We start from the raw sequence: 15,138 nt of genomic DNA on the forward strand, positions 1-15,138 counted from the left end.
ACTCTGTCTTTCAGGGTCGCTAGGAGTTAGAATTGACTCCACAGCAATGGTTTTAGCAACCTTGGTGCAGTGGTTAAGAGCTTTAGCAGCTAACCAAAAGGTCGGCGGTTTGAATCCACCAGATGCTCCTTGGAGACCCTACAGGGCAGTTCTACTCTGTCCTATAGGGTTGCTGTGAGTCAGAATCTACTGGATGGCAACGGGTTTTTTTTTTTTTTCCTCTAGTCTGATTTTTATGATTACATTTTCCCCATTCCCTTTTCTAAATTCCTGTCACTTTGCATCTCTCTCTAGTTTTATCAGGTTTATGTAGGAAAAATATTTCTCAAAGACTAATTAGTCAACCATTCCTTTACTACCATTTTATATAAGGCTTCAGCACTACTCAGCTAGATTGCAGCCACGTATTTTCAACAAAACTTGTCAAATTTATTTCTAGAATTATTCTCAACAATTCTATGCAATATGCAAAAATAATTTTCCATGATCGCTTTATCCTGATAGTCAATGTTTTTTGCTATCCAAATGATATTGGATATTCATGTTGTCAGGCTGGCTTTTCCAAAATTGTCCGAGGTATCTGTATTCTGCCTTAGCTTCATTACCACTAATTTCTGCTTCACTTATCATAGTGAATTTATTCAACTCTGTTAAGCAGCACGTGCTCATTTGCATAAAGTATATTTTCCTATTTTTTCTATCTCTTGTAATGCTTTATTTTTCCCTCACCTATTATAAGTATTATGAATTTTTCTTATCATCTCTATAATACAGATCTGAAGGTTTATAGCTGTCAATTACCATAGTTGTATTCTATAATGCAAGCTCAAGTTGAAGCTGAACAAAATTAGAACAAGTCCACGAGAGCAAAAGTACAACTTTGAGTGCATTCCATCTCAAGAGTACAACCTTGAGTGCATCCCATCTTAAAAACAGATTTGCCACATTGAACACTGATGAAAGAAGACCAGGTGAATTGTGGAATGACATCAAGGGTATCATACATGAAGAAAACAAGAGGACATTAAAAATGACAGGAGAGAAAGAAAAGACCTAAATGGATGTCAGAAGACACCCTGAAACTTGCTCCTGAATGTCAAGTAGCTAAAGCAAAAGAAAAAATGATGAAGCAGAAGAGCTGAACATAAGATATCAAAGGGCAGCTTGAAAAGACAAAGTAGAATATTATGAGACATGTGCAAAGACCTGGAGTTAGAAAACCAAAAGAGAAGAACATACTTAGCATTTCTCAAGCTGAAAAAACTGAAGAAAAAAATGAAGTGTCAAGTTGCAACAGAGAAGGGTTCTAAAGGGAAAATATTAAACAATGCAGGAAGCATCAAAAGAAGATGGAAGGAATACACAATCACTGTACCAAAAAGAACTGGTCGACATTCAACCATTTCAGGAGATAACATACGATCAGGAACCAATAGTACTGAAGGGAGAAGTCCAAGCTGTATGGAAGGCACTGGCGAAAAACAAGGCTCTGGGAATTGATGCAATACCAACCGAGAAGTTTCAACAAAGGGATGAAGCACTAGCAGTGTCACTAGTCTATGCCAAGAAATTTGGAAGACAGGAAAGGTGCAGGGAAATACAGAAATTATTGAACAATATCATTAATATCACATGTAAGCAAAATTTTGCTGGTCATTCAAGAGTGGCTGGAACAACATATTGACAGGGAACTGCCAGAAATTCAAGCCAGATTTAGAAGAGGGCTTGGAACCAGGGATATCATTGCTGATATCAGATAAATTCTGGCTGAAAGCAAAGACTAACAGAAAGATGTTTACCTGTGATGAATCTACTGTGCAAAGGCATTTGACTATGTGGATCATAACTAATTATGGATCACATTGAGGAGAATGGGATTTCTGGAACTCTTAATTGTGTTTGTGAGGAATCTGTACATGAATCAAGAGGAAGTCTTACCAGCAGAACAAGGGGATACAGCATGGTTTAAAGTCAGTAAAAGTGTGTGTCAGGGTTGTATCCTTTCACCATACCTATTTAATCTGATAAAAAAAGCTGAGCAAATAATCAGAGAAGCTGGGTTATATGAAGAAGAACGAGGCATCAGGATTGGAGGAAGACTCGTTAACAACCTGCATTATGCAGATGATACAACCTTGCTTGTTGAAAGTGAAGAGGACTTGAAGCACTTACCGATGAAGATCAAAGACTACAGCCTTCAGTATGGATTATACCTCAATATAAGTAAAACAAAAATCCTCACAACTGGACCACTAAGCAGCATCATGATAAACGGAGAAAAGATTGAGGTTGTCAAAGATTTAATTTTACTTGGATCCACAAGCAACAGCCATGGAAGCAGCACTCAAGAAATTAAAAGATGTACTGCATTGGGCAAATCGGTTGCAAAAGACCTCTTTAAAGTTTTGAAAAGCAAACATGTCACCCTGAGGACTAAGGTGCTCCTGACCCAAGCCGTGGTGTTTTCAGTTGCCTCATATGCATGTGAAAGCTGGACAAGGAATGGCGAAGACCCCAGAAGAACTGAAGCCTTTGAGTTGTGGTGTTGGTGAAGAATATCGACTATATTATGAACTCCCAAAAGAATGAACAAGTCTGTCTTGGAAGAAGTACAATCAGAATGCTCCTTAGAAGCAAGACTTGTTATCAAAAGGGATCAGTCTCTGGAGAAGGACATCGTGCTTGGTAAAATAGTCAGCATAACAACCATTGTGAGGATGGTACAGGACCAGGCAGTGTTTCATTCTGTCGTGCACAGGGCCACTATGAGTGGGAACCAACTTGAAGACATTTAAAACAACAACAACAAATAATTTATAAATTTGTTATTGCCACCTTCTTTATCAGGCATTATAGGAATTCGGGAACGAGGCCCATATTTGACTATTTCATATTAACCAAAATGCATTTTTCACTGCTGGGTACCTGATGAGAAAGCCGGGAAATATCATTTGAAAGTAAGGACACCTTGAAGCTTGTCCAAGCCAAACTGACTAGATTTTAAAGGACTAATCTGTTTGTCTATTCAATGGACATGTGTTCATTTCCTGCAAAGGTTATCATAACTCAATTTTTTATTTCTAAAGCGAAATAAAACACGTTTTGAATAAACTCACCTAAATACAGATGCACTTGGGTGATTCATTGACTGGAGATTCCTTTGCTAAGATTGATGAACTCCAAGAACTCTCCTGATTAGTGTTCCATTAGGATAGAAGTCAACCTAAAAATACTGGCACGGGTCCACAGTATGTTATTTCATATAAACAACTTTTCTCCAACCCATTAAGAAAATCCAGTGTTAGCAGAGAGAAGCAGGCTGAACAGCTAATTTCTGGCACCAAACTGTGTCACATATATGTCATCATATCCACTGGGATGTGAACCAAAGAGAATATCATGGAAGCATCACCTGGGAGGCACAATCTGAGCCATTAGATAAACTTTGTCCCATGTGATATGTTGTTGTAGATTGTTTTTTTAAAGCTTTGGAAACATGTATCTTTAACTTTTCCCCATTCATCTTAAAAAAAAAGTTAACCAGAATGAATACACATTTATTTTATACACATGTAAATTACACAAATGTGCAATGAAAAAAATCCATTTGTAAAACATCTATCGTTTATTTTCTTTATTAGTAATCATTTTTATTTCTTTTTATTATTGTAAAATTTATATTTTTAATCCATAACCAGTTGTAGTGCAAGAATATACATAAATGGAATTGATTTTAAACTTATCAATTCCAGTATTTTTGTAGATGTCCTTAGATTTTATGCAAGTTATCATAACATCTGTGAGTAGAAATAGTTTTAATGTATTCCTTCCTAGCATAATGGCTACATTTTTCTTACTTTATTTCAGTGGCTGAGACTGCCAGTAAAATGTGGATTAAAAATTATGAGGGTGGACAGCTTTGCCTTACTCTCAATATTAAGGGAAAAGCAATAATATTTCACCTTCCGGTACTATGTCAGACATAGGCATTTTTATAGAAACTCTTTATTAGTTTCTGGAAGCTTCTACTGCTGGTTTTAGCACAATATTAATAAACTAAAAAGGAAAAAGCTTATGATCTTCTCAATAGATGCAGAAAAACCATATCACAAAGTGCAGCATCAACTTTTCATAAAAAAGACGGAAAACTAGGAATAAAAAAAAAATTCTCCTTCTAATAAATAGCATCTATGAAACATACCACAGCTAACATTGTATTTAGTGTAGAAGACTAAAAGTTATCTTCCTAGGATCAGGAAAATGTGTCAAATCTCAGTACTTCAATTCAGCATTGTGTGGGGGTTTTAAACACTGCAATAATGCAAATAAATAAATTAATAAAAGCTATATGACATGATCATTTATGAATAAAATCATATGAAATCTACATAAAAAGTCATTAGAAATAAAGCTAGCATGAAACCTGAATAGACAAAATTCAATTTTATTTTTATATATTAGCTAAAATGAATAAGAATTTATATTAAAATATAGTTCCAATAAAATATCATAAATATTCAAAATTTTTAGATGAATCTGGCGAAAATGTGCAGGATCTGTGCAAAGAAAACATTAAAGAAGACCAAATCAATGAAGAGATATAATACTTTCATGATTTGGAAAACTCAATACTGTTAAGATGTCATCTCTCCTAGTTAATATATAAATTTCATGCAATCACAGTAATAATCCCAATGGGCCTTTTGTATCCATTGTCGATCTAATTCTAAAATTCTTGGGCTATAATATAGAAATAATTCCAAGAATGTATAGCAAAATGATGTTTGACAAGAGCACAAATGCAACTCGATGAAGTAAGAGTGGTAATTTTAAAAAATGATACTAAAAAAATTGAATATCCAGATTAAAAAAAAAATAATGAACTTCAATAGATAACTTGGACCATAAAAAATAAACAAATAACTCAATATGGACAATAGATATAGATGTATAACCTAAAATTACAGAATGTCAAAAAAAGAAAATCTTTGTTATCTTGAGGAAGTAAAAGGTTTTTTTTTTTTTAATTCCACTGCCAAAAACACAATTGATTATCAGACTTTACTCACACTGGGAATATCTGTTTGTTGAAAGACACTAAGAAAATAAGAGACCAACCACAGAATAGTAGAAAATATTTGCAAATAACACATTTTACAAATATATATATATAGACAGAATCTAAAGATACAAAAATAACCCCTAAAAATCCAATAAAAATAAAATAAATGCTATTAAAATTGAGAAAAGGATATAAACAGACACTTTACCAAAGAAAATAAATAGGCTTCAAAAGATCACATGAAAGATATTCAACTTATTTATTCATTTGTTGTTATTAAGCTGGCTCCAACTCATGTTGACCTTATGCATAATAGAACAAAACATTGCCAGGTCCAGCACCACATTCATGATCCTTGGTGTGTTTGAGTCCGTTGTTGCAACTATTGTGTCAATAAAACTCATTGAAGGTTTCCCTCATTTCTACTGACCCTCTGCTTTATCAAACATGATGTCCTTTTCTAACAATTGGTCTTTCATGATGACATGCCTAAGTAAGCAAGCTGGCCTCAGCATTCTCTGTTCCAAAGAGCATTCTGGTTGCATTTCTTCTAAGACTGTTCTTTTGTCAGTCTTTGCCAACATCACATTATCCATTATCCAACTTTCACATTATCCATTATCCAACTCTCACATGCTATGAAATAATTGAAAAGACATGATTCGGATTAGAAGCACCTAATTCATCAAAGTGACACCTTTACTTTATAAAGTTTAAAGAGCTCTTTTGTTCCAGATTTACTCAGTGTAATAAGTCGTTTCGTTCTCGTCAGCTGCCTCCATGAAGACTGATTCTTGACCCAAGTAGAATAAAATTGCTGACTTCAATTTGTTCTCCATTTATCATGATGTGGTTTATTTGTCCAGTTATGAGAATTTTAGTTTTCTTCATGTGCAGATGTGATAAAAGGTTAACCTAACCACAGCAGGCAATAACTACAAAAGGCCAATTTGTTTGTCAGAATCTGCAGGACTTCAAACAATAAGAAACTACATCAAGAGGGTAGGACAGAGTGCTCTAACCTGTTCAATAGACTGTGGACATGCATACCAAAACTAAATAACAATTTACCCCAGGAAGCGAGTTAAAGATCTACCCAATATCACACATAGCCCTTGTAACAAAAAACAACCATCACATGACAGACTCAGGACCCCTGAACCAAAAGACCAAATTGTGAGAAAAGAAAAACAAGAAAAAGTCACCCAATCTTGATGTTAGTTCCTTGTCTTTAAGAAATCATAGTCTGTAAGTAATTCATTCATAGGTAATTTTCCAATAATTATAAAGACCATGGTGAAAGATGTTTACTCCTAATTAATCAGCCCATCAGAACTGTGCAAAAAGCACTTACAGATTGCGCTTCTTTGGGTTTTGATCTGTTTATAGTCTGAATGCTTGCAGCCAATTTCCCATTTTCATTTTCTGATTTGTTACAATAAACATTTCTTTGTCGCAGAAGGCTTTGATGAAAGTTGTTTCACTACAACAGATTGGCACAGTGAGAGCAGGGTCTTCAGGAGCAAATTCCTCACAGGATCTCCAGGAGACCTGGACTGCTTATTGGCATTCTGCTTTTTGTACTCCGTGGCGCCTTCAGAGATCCTCCTACTGAAATAAGTGCTGTTGCAGTATGAAATTCATTGCCTTTCTGCATAATAGGAAATATCATTGTGACATATTTCTCTTAAAAAACAGGTTTGCTATCTTTTGTATGAAGCTTCTTTTTGAGATTTTTGAGAGTCCCATCTGGAGGTCTTTTAGTAAAACTGCAGTTCTTGACTTTATGATTGTGTTTCTGTTTCTCCTTTTCTGTCTCCTGTTCTTTTCTGCATTAGCTACTAAAGAAAACAGGAAATAACAATAATAAGAATGAAAAAAGACCTCCATCTGGAACCCCTTCTCCCTGCATGGTTCAAAAGTCTGATGTCCCTGCTGGTCAATATTTAGAAAAATGGTACGATCTCACCAAGGACTGTGAGACTGAGCAGTGAACGCTATGAGAAAATTTTGATCTGGCTAATATTATATTTAAGATGAAAACCAGAAAGTCAACATTCTCATGTAAAGCAACACCAGTGGCAAATTTTTTATACTTGGTATTTTGAGATATCTCAATGCCATCATCACATACTTGCTTCCCTGCAAGAAGTAGTGTCTAAGCAAGCCAAACAAATTCAAACATTGCAAAAAAGGGTTGGAAGGCAGTACAAAATTAGACTCAGTCAAATCTTTGCCTTCTAATCTCTATCCAGACTTAGAGAATTTGGCTTTATCTGAAATGCCATTTGCTAGGTCAGAAGATATTGAGCTTACCAGGCCCTTCATAATTAAACAAAGGGCCAAAAGCAGGAACTCTGAGATCTCCTTCCACCTATTGTCTAAAGCAGAACTTTGGGCCTTTGTAAATGAGTTTCCTGATCCCGATAAGTTTATTCATGAATTTAGGATATTAGTTGAAATATATGAGCCTGGTACCACTGATATCTGTAATTTAATACACATGTTGTCAGATCCTGGTGATAATGCATTGTTGAACAGAAGCAGTGAAATGGATAGATCCTGAAAACAATTTAAGGGCCCAAAAAAAAAAATTTTTTTTTTTTTTTATGGGGGCTTCAAGTAAAACTGTTAGAAAAGAAACCAAGAAATTAATAGGTGAACTTATAAACTATTTCTTCAAATTTTTCTCTTCAAAAATCAATAAGGCAAAATTTCAAGTTTGGAGCCAAGAAAAAGATGAATCTATCTATATTTATAGAGATAGGTTAATTAAAATGTTTATAGAATGTTCAGGGTTAAAAAACTACTGATGAAGAGGCTAAGGTCATCTTTAACTTGCTGTTTATAGGAGGATTGATTAGTGAATTAGCCCAAATGGTAAAAAGGCATCAGTTAAATTGGAAAAGTATTGAGACTTCTGAATTAGCCACTTCAGCCTATAAATTAAACCAAACTATGTATCTTACATGGAAACTAGATTCTTTAGGAGAGAGAGAGAATTATATAAAGGAAATGGCTCACATGGTTATAGAGGTTGGAAAGTCCCAAGTCCATGGTCAGGCTGGATGGTTCTCCTGACTCATGTAGCTGCAGGGGCTGGTGAACCCAAGACAAGCAGGGCAGATAATAGGAATCTGGGTAACAGTCTGTGGAAGCCAAATGTTCAAGACCTGCAGAGAATCTGACTCACAGAGTGTGAAAGTTAACAAATACCAGTATGTAAGCTGCTATCTCAAGTCCCATAAACTGGTGGTCAGAAGAACAGGAGACAGGTGCAGGATCAAGAGCTAGCAAAAGCCCACGAGTCTTTCCAGAAAGCCCACCTATGTTGAATGCAGGCCACAGCCCCAAAGATACTCCCTTTTAACTGATTGGCTACTCACACCAGATCCCATCATGGAGGTGATCACATTATTTTACAGTTGCCAGACTATGTCATAACTGCCAAACCACTGAGAATCATGGCCCAGCTAAGTTGACACACAACCTTAACTATCACAGTCTACCCCTCGTTAATCTGGCACCTGTACACATCTCCTTAAACCATACATAATCTCATATTAAAGACAATTATAAGGTCATATTTGGGCCTAATATGGTACAAATAACACTCATACAACCAAAAATGCAACTAGCCTCGTTTGCATCTTATATTTTATAAATGAAGAAAACAAAAATATTAGATGTACACTTCCAAGGAAGGAATACTCATAATAGTTGCAGTCTTGTTTCTGCAACTGGTCATGTAGTCGTAAGTGAAATTTAAAACTACCTCCCCTTCTGTATTCCCTTTGCCCTCAGCATGCACCTCAGCTGGCCGTGGTTCTTTGCCTGGAGGCGTAACCCAAATCTTCATTCTTGAAGGGTCCGGGCCATTAATAATCCTGTTGGAATTCAGTTGTAGTTTTCAATTGACTTTAATCACAGGGTGTGGTAGTACTAAGAGACTCCCTAAGGTATCTCTTGCATTCCAGACACACTCTTCTTTACCTCCATTATGTAGTATCAATCCAATTTCCTCCTGGTGATCATGATGGATCACACCATCCAATATGATAACTCCCTTCTTTGCCTATTGATCCAGAGGCATAAGGATCCCAAAGTGGTCAGGTGGCATTCTTAAGTTCCAGGTCTATTCAATCAGTGATGTATCTCCAGGTGGGAACATTCCTACTTTTGAATCTAAGACCTCTAGACCCACAGAGCATAGGGTCATGGGGACAGGCAGCAAAAATTTTACAAGTGACACACTAGGGGTAATAGTGAGTTGTGCCATTTCCATTTCTACCACCTGATTCCTGGATCCATAAGTTCTGGTTATGTGAGAAACTGCACCATGTATTAGATGCTGGTTTAGAGCATATCTGCTTCCTGGAGGACATTGCTCCAAGGCATTACCACATAGCTGGTGCCATAATTGTGTCTTTAGAAGGCCATTCCATTGTTCCATCAAGGCAGCTGCTTCAGGATGATGGGGAACATGTTAAGACTAGTGAATTCCATGAGCACAGACCCACTGCTGCTCTTCATTTGTTGTGAAGTGAGTCCATTGATCTGAGGCAATGCTGTGTAGGGTACTGTCTTAGTTATCTGGTGCTGCTATAATAGAAATACCACAAGTGGATGGCTTTAACAATCAAAAATTTATTCTCTCATAGTCTAGGGGAAACCCTCCTGGCATAGTGGTTAAGTGCTATGGCTGCTAACAAAAGGGCTGACAGTTTGAATCCTCCAGGCCCTCCTTGGAAACTCTATGGGGCAGTTCTATTCTGTTCTATAGGGTCTCTATGAGTTGGAATCGACTCGACAGCACTGGTTTTCTTTTTTTTTTTTTTTTTTTTCCGTAGTCTAGGAGGCTAGAAGTCCAAATTCAGGGTACCAGCTCCAGGGCAAGGCTTTCTCTCTCTGTTGGTTCTGGAGAAAGGTCCTTGTCATCAATCTTCCCCTGGCCTAGAAACTTTTCAGAGCAGACTCCAGGTCCAAAGGACACCCACTTCTGTCTCTTCTTGCTTGGTGGTAATGAGGTTCTTCTGTCTCTCTGCTTGCTTCTCTCTTTTACATCTCAAAAGACATTGACTCAAGACACAATCTAATCTTGTAGATTGCGTCCTGACTTATTAACATAACTGCCCCTAAGCCTACTTATTAGCATAATAGATGTAGGATTTACAACACACAGGAAAACCACATCAGATGAAAAAAATGGTGGACAATCACACAGTTCTGGAAATCACAGCCCAGCCAAGTTGACACATATTTTTAGGGAACACAATTCAATCCATAACAGGTACCATGATGGTAGATAAAGTATTCTGTAAGTCCATGGATGGTACTTTTGGCAGAAGCATTGCATGCAAGGAAGGCAAATCTGTATCCAGAGTAATTGTCTATCTTAGTAAGAACAAAAATGTTACCCCTTTCCATGATGGAAGCAGTCCAATGTAATAAACCTACCATCAGGTTGCTAGCTGATCACCTCAGGGAGTGACACCCTATCGGGGACACAGTGTTGGTCTCTGTTGCTGGAAGACTGGGCACTCAGCAGTTGTTGTAGCCAAGTTGGCCTTGGTGAGTGGAAGCTCATGTTGCTGAGCCCATGCATAACCTCCAACCTCCCACCATGGCCACTTTGTTCATGGGCCATTGGGCAATAACAGGAGTAGCTGGGGAAAAAAGATGCCTGGTTTTCACAGAAGGCATCATCCTATTTACTTGATTGTTAAAATTCTCCTCTGCTGAGGTCATCCTCTGATGAGCATTCACATGAGACACAAATACTTTCACTTTTTGGGCCATTCAGAGAGATCTATCCACATACCTCTTTCCTATACCTCCTTGTCTCCAATTGTCCAATCAAGTTCATTTTAAGTCCCTGATCATCCAGCCAAATCATTCACCACAGCTCATGAGTCAGTAAACAATTGCACATCTGGCCATTTCTCCTTTCAAGCAAAGTTAGCAACCAGTGCACAGCTCAGAGTCCTGCCCATTGGAAGGATTTCCCTTTCATTACTGTCCTTCACGGAGGTCCCAGAAAGAGACTGCAGTTCTACCACTATCCACTTTCGAGTGGTGCCTGCATATTACACAGAACCATCTGGAAACCAAGCAACAGTTTTCACTTCCTCAGTCAAAAGATCATAAGGAACTGTCCATGACAACATAGGTGCAGACTGAGAGATGGAAGGTAATGTGATAGTAGTTGACACCACGGGCTTTTGGGTAACTTCCTCACGGATCTTTCTTGTGTCTTCAGGTCCTGCTCAGGCTGCATCTTGTATATACCACTTCCATTTAATGATGGAGTATTTCTGTGCACATCTAACTTTATGGCTCTGTGAGTCAGACAATGCCCAGTTCATGATGGGAAGCTCTGGCCACATGGTTACTTGTTGGACTACGTTTAAGTATTCAGTCGCTAGTAAGGCCTAGCAGCAAATCAAAAGATGTTTCTCAAAAGGAATGCAGTTATCTGCAGAAAATGTCAGGGCTTTGCTCAAAAATCTTAAGGATGTGTGCTATGATTCACCAATAGGGACCTGCCAAAGACTCCAAACAGCATCTCTAGCTGCCACCGACACTTCAAGAACCATTGGATCAGCTGGATCATACAGCCTAACTGTCAGAGCCACTTGTACCACAGCTGCAGCCTGCTTCTGAGCCATCTTTTGGTCTGGGCAGCACTCAAAACTAACAGCTTTTCGAGTCACTTGATAAATAAACTGGAGAAGCACACCCAAATGAGGAATACATTGCCTCCAAAATTCAAAGAGGCCTACAAGGTATGATGTCACATTTTTAGTTGTGTTTGGGGGGGTGAGGGGCAGATACAATAACTTATTTGCTTTAGAAGGAATACCTCGACATGCACCTCACGACTGAACCCCAAGATATTTCGCTGAGGTGGAAGGTACCTGAATTTTTGTCACATTAATTTTCTAGTCTTTAACATGCAAATGTTTTAGCAATAAGTCTAGAGTCATTGACACTTCTCCCTTACTAGGTCCAAGCAGCATAATGTCATCAATGTAATGGACCAGTGTCTTAGTCATCTAGTGATGTCCTAACAGAAATACCATGAGTGAATGGCTTTAACAGAGAGAAATTTATTTTCTCACAGTCTGGTAGGCTAGATGTCCAAATTCAGGGCATCAGCTCTAGGGGAAGACTTTCTCTGTATGCTCTGGAGGAAGGCCTTTCACATCAATCTTCCCCTGAACTAGTAGCTTCTCTGCACAGGAACCCTGTGTCTAAAGGACACACTCTGCTCCCAGTGCTTCTTTCTTGTGGTATGGGGTCCCCAGGTCTCTGTTCTCACTTCTCTTTTATATCTCAAAAGGGATTGGCTCAAGACACTATGCAAGCTTGTAGACCTCATCAGTATAACTGCCACTCATCTGACTTATTACATCATAGTGATAGGATTTACAACACATAGGGAAATCATATCAGAAGATAAAACTGTAGAAAATCATGCAATCATACGAGGGAATCAAGACCTACCCAAGTTGACAGATATTTTGTGGGAACACAATTCAATCCATGACTTTCCACCCTTTGGCCCCCAAAAATTCATTTCCTTGCCACACATAAAACGTATTCAACAGATCTTATCATAACAAAAGCCTTAAATCAAGACCAAGTCCAAAATCCAAAAATTCCTCTTCATCTGTGAAATCCAGAATACAAGTTATCTGTTTCCAAAGTACAATGGCAGAACAAGCACAAGCTAGACATTTCTATTACAAATGGAAGACATTGGAGAGAAAGAAGACATAAGAGGCACCAAGCAAGTTAGCAGAACACATTACATTAGCCCTCGAGGCTTGAAAATAATCCTTTGTTCCCTGAGGCAATTTACACAATAACCCTGCCCTCCAGACCCTAGGTACTGGCCACATCCTGGATTCAGTGTGGAGGCCCACCGGTTCTGGGCTTCAGCAATGCCTTCCAGGCCCATTAGGATGGCAACTCTGCTCCCTTGGCTTTAGGTGTAACACCCTCCTAGTGCATCTGAGTGGCACCTCCACCCTTGGAAACACCAGAGGCCATGACTCCACCCTTTGAAACCCTTGAGGTCATGGCCATAGCTTTTGAGACTGAGGCAACTTGGCTTCTTGTGTTCCTGTCTCTATAGCTCTTGTTTCCTGGATTCTTGGCCTCTTGGCTCCTCAGGCCTCACACCTGCACCTGCCCTGATGGGGCAAGTGTTCCAAAGCTCTGTAGCTCCACGAGTAAGTGCCTGGAGGCACCCTATTCCACCAAGAAGTCTCCTGTACACAGGCATTCAGCTCTCTTACTCCCTGAGTTGGCTCCAATGCTGTCTGGCACTGGTCTCCTGGCTCTGATGCTGCTGGTTCTCTGTGGCTGCCACTTCTCTGTGGCTGCAGGTTCTCTGCTGTTGCCAGTTCTCTGCTGCTGCTGGCCCTCTGTTGCTGCTGCTCCTCTATCCATTCACTGTTTCAAAACCTCTTCCACATTTAGGAATCTGTTAGAGCAGCACCTCACTCTCAGTACCAAGTTCTGTCTTAGTCATCTAGTGCTGCTGTCACAGAAATACTACAAGTGGATGGCTTTAACAAAGAGAAATTAATTTTCTCACAGTCTGGTATGCTAGAAGTCCAAGGCGTCAGCTCCAGGGGAAGGCTTTCTCTCTCTGTATGCTCTGGAGGAAGGTCTTTTTGCATCAATCTTTTCCTGGACTAGGAGATTCTCTGTGCAGGAACCCCAGGTCTAAAGGACATGCTCTGGTCCTGATGCTTCTTTCTTGGTGGTATGAGGTCTCCAAATATCTCTGCTCACTTCTGCCTTTTATATCTCAAAAGAGATTGGCTTAAGACACTACCTAATCTTTTGGGCCTCATCAATATAACTGCCACTAGTCCATCTTATTATTATTATTTTTTTAGCCCATCTTATTACATCACAGTGATAGGATTTACAACACGTAGGGGAATCAGACCGGAAGGGAAAATGGTAGACAATCATACAATCATACAAGGGAAGCATGATCTAGCCAAGATAGATAATGGAGATTTGGGGGGAACACAATTCAATCCATGACAACAAGTGTGATATCTTGTGGGAGGGAAAGGCAACCAAGGTACCTGTGGACTAAATTATAACATAGGACTTGAGAGTTGATATATCACTGAGATAGGACACTGAAGGTATATTGCTGGCTTTGCCAGCAGAAGACACACTGCCTTTGGTGGTCCTTCAAAAACGGTATGGAGAAAAAGGCATTAGCCAGATCAATATCGGCATATCAGGTACCAGATGTATTAATTTGCTCAGGCAATAAAGCCACATCTGGAACTGCGCTCCAATTGAAGTCACTACCTGGTGAAGTTTTCAATAATCCACTTTCATTCTCCAAGATCCATCTGTTTTTGTTGTTGTTGTTTTGTTTTTTGCACAGTCCAAATAAGTGAGTTGGTTGGGGATGTGGTGAGAATCACCATCCCTTCATCTTTTAAGTCCTTGATGGTGGCAGTAATCTCTGCAATCCCTCCAGGAATGTGGTATCGTTTTTGGTTCACTATTTTACTAGGTAGGGGAGTTCTAATGGCTTCTACGTGGCTTTTTCTAATAATGGTCCTTATTCCACTAGTCAGGAATCCAATGTGAGTATTCTGCCAGTAGCTGAGTATATCTATTTCAATTATGCATTCTAGAACTGGAGAAATCAATACATGATGGATTCGTGGACCCACTGAACCTACTGTGAGATGGACATGAGCTGAGATTCCATTAATAAACTGACTTCCGTATGCCTCTACTCTGACTGGTAAGCCACAGTGACATTTTGGGCCTCCTGGAATTAGTGTCAGTTCAGAACCAGTATCCAGTAATTCCAAAAAAATTGATTATTTCCTTTTCCCCAGTGAACAGTCTCTCTTGTGAAAGGTTGTAGATTCCTTTGGGGAGGCTGGTAGAAAGATTAACAGTGTAAATTTTGCCAGTGTAACGGGGTACTTCCTCAAAGGAACGAGGCCTAGCCTTCCTTCATTTAAGGAGTTGTGGGCCCATAAACTCGTTCAAGAACGGGAATTGATTGATGTGCTATGACT

Source organism: Elephas maximus, chromosome 20 (assembly GCF_024166365.1).
Source record: "Elephas maximus indicus isolate mEleMax1 chromosome 20, mEleMax1 primary haplotype, whole genome shotgun sequence".
In the NCBI taxonomy this organism is placed as follows: domain Eukaryota; kingdom Metazoa; phylum Chordata; class Mammalia; order Proboscidea; family Elephantidae; genus Elephas; species Elephas maximus.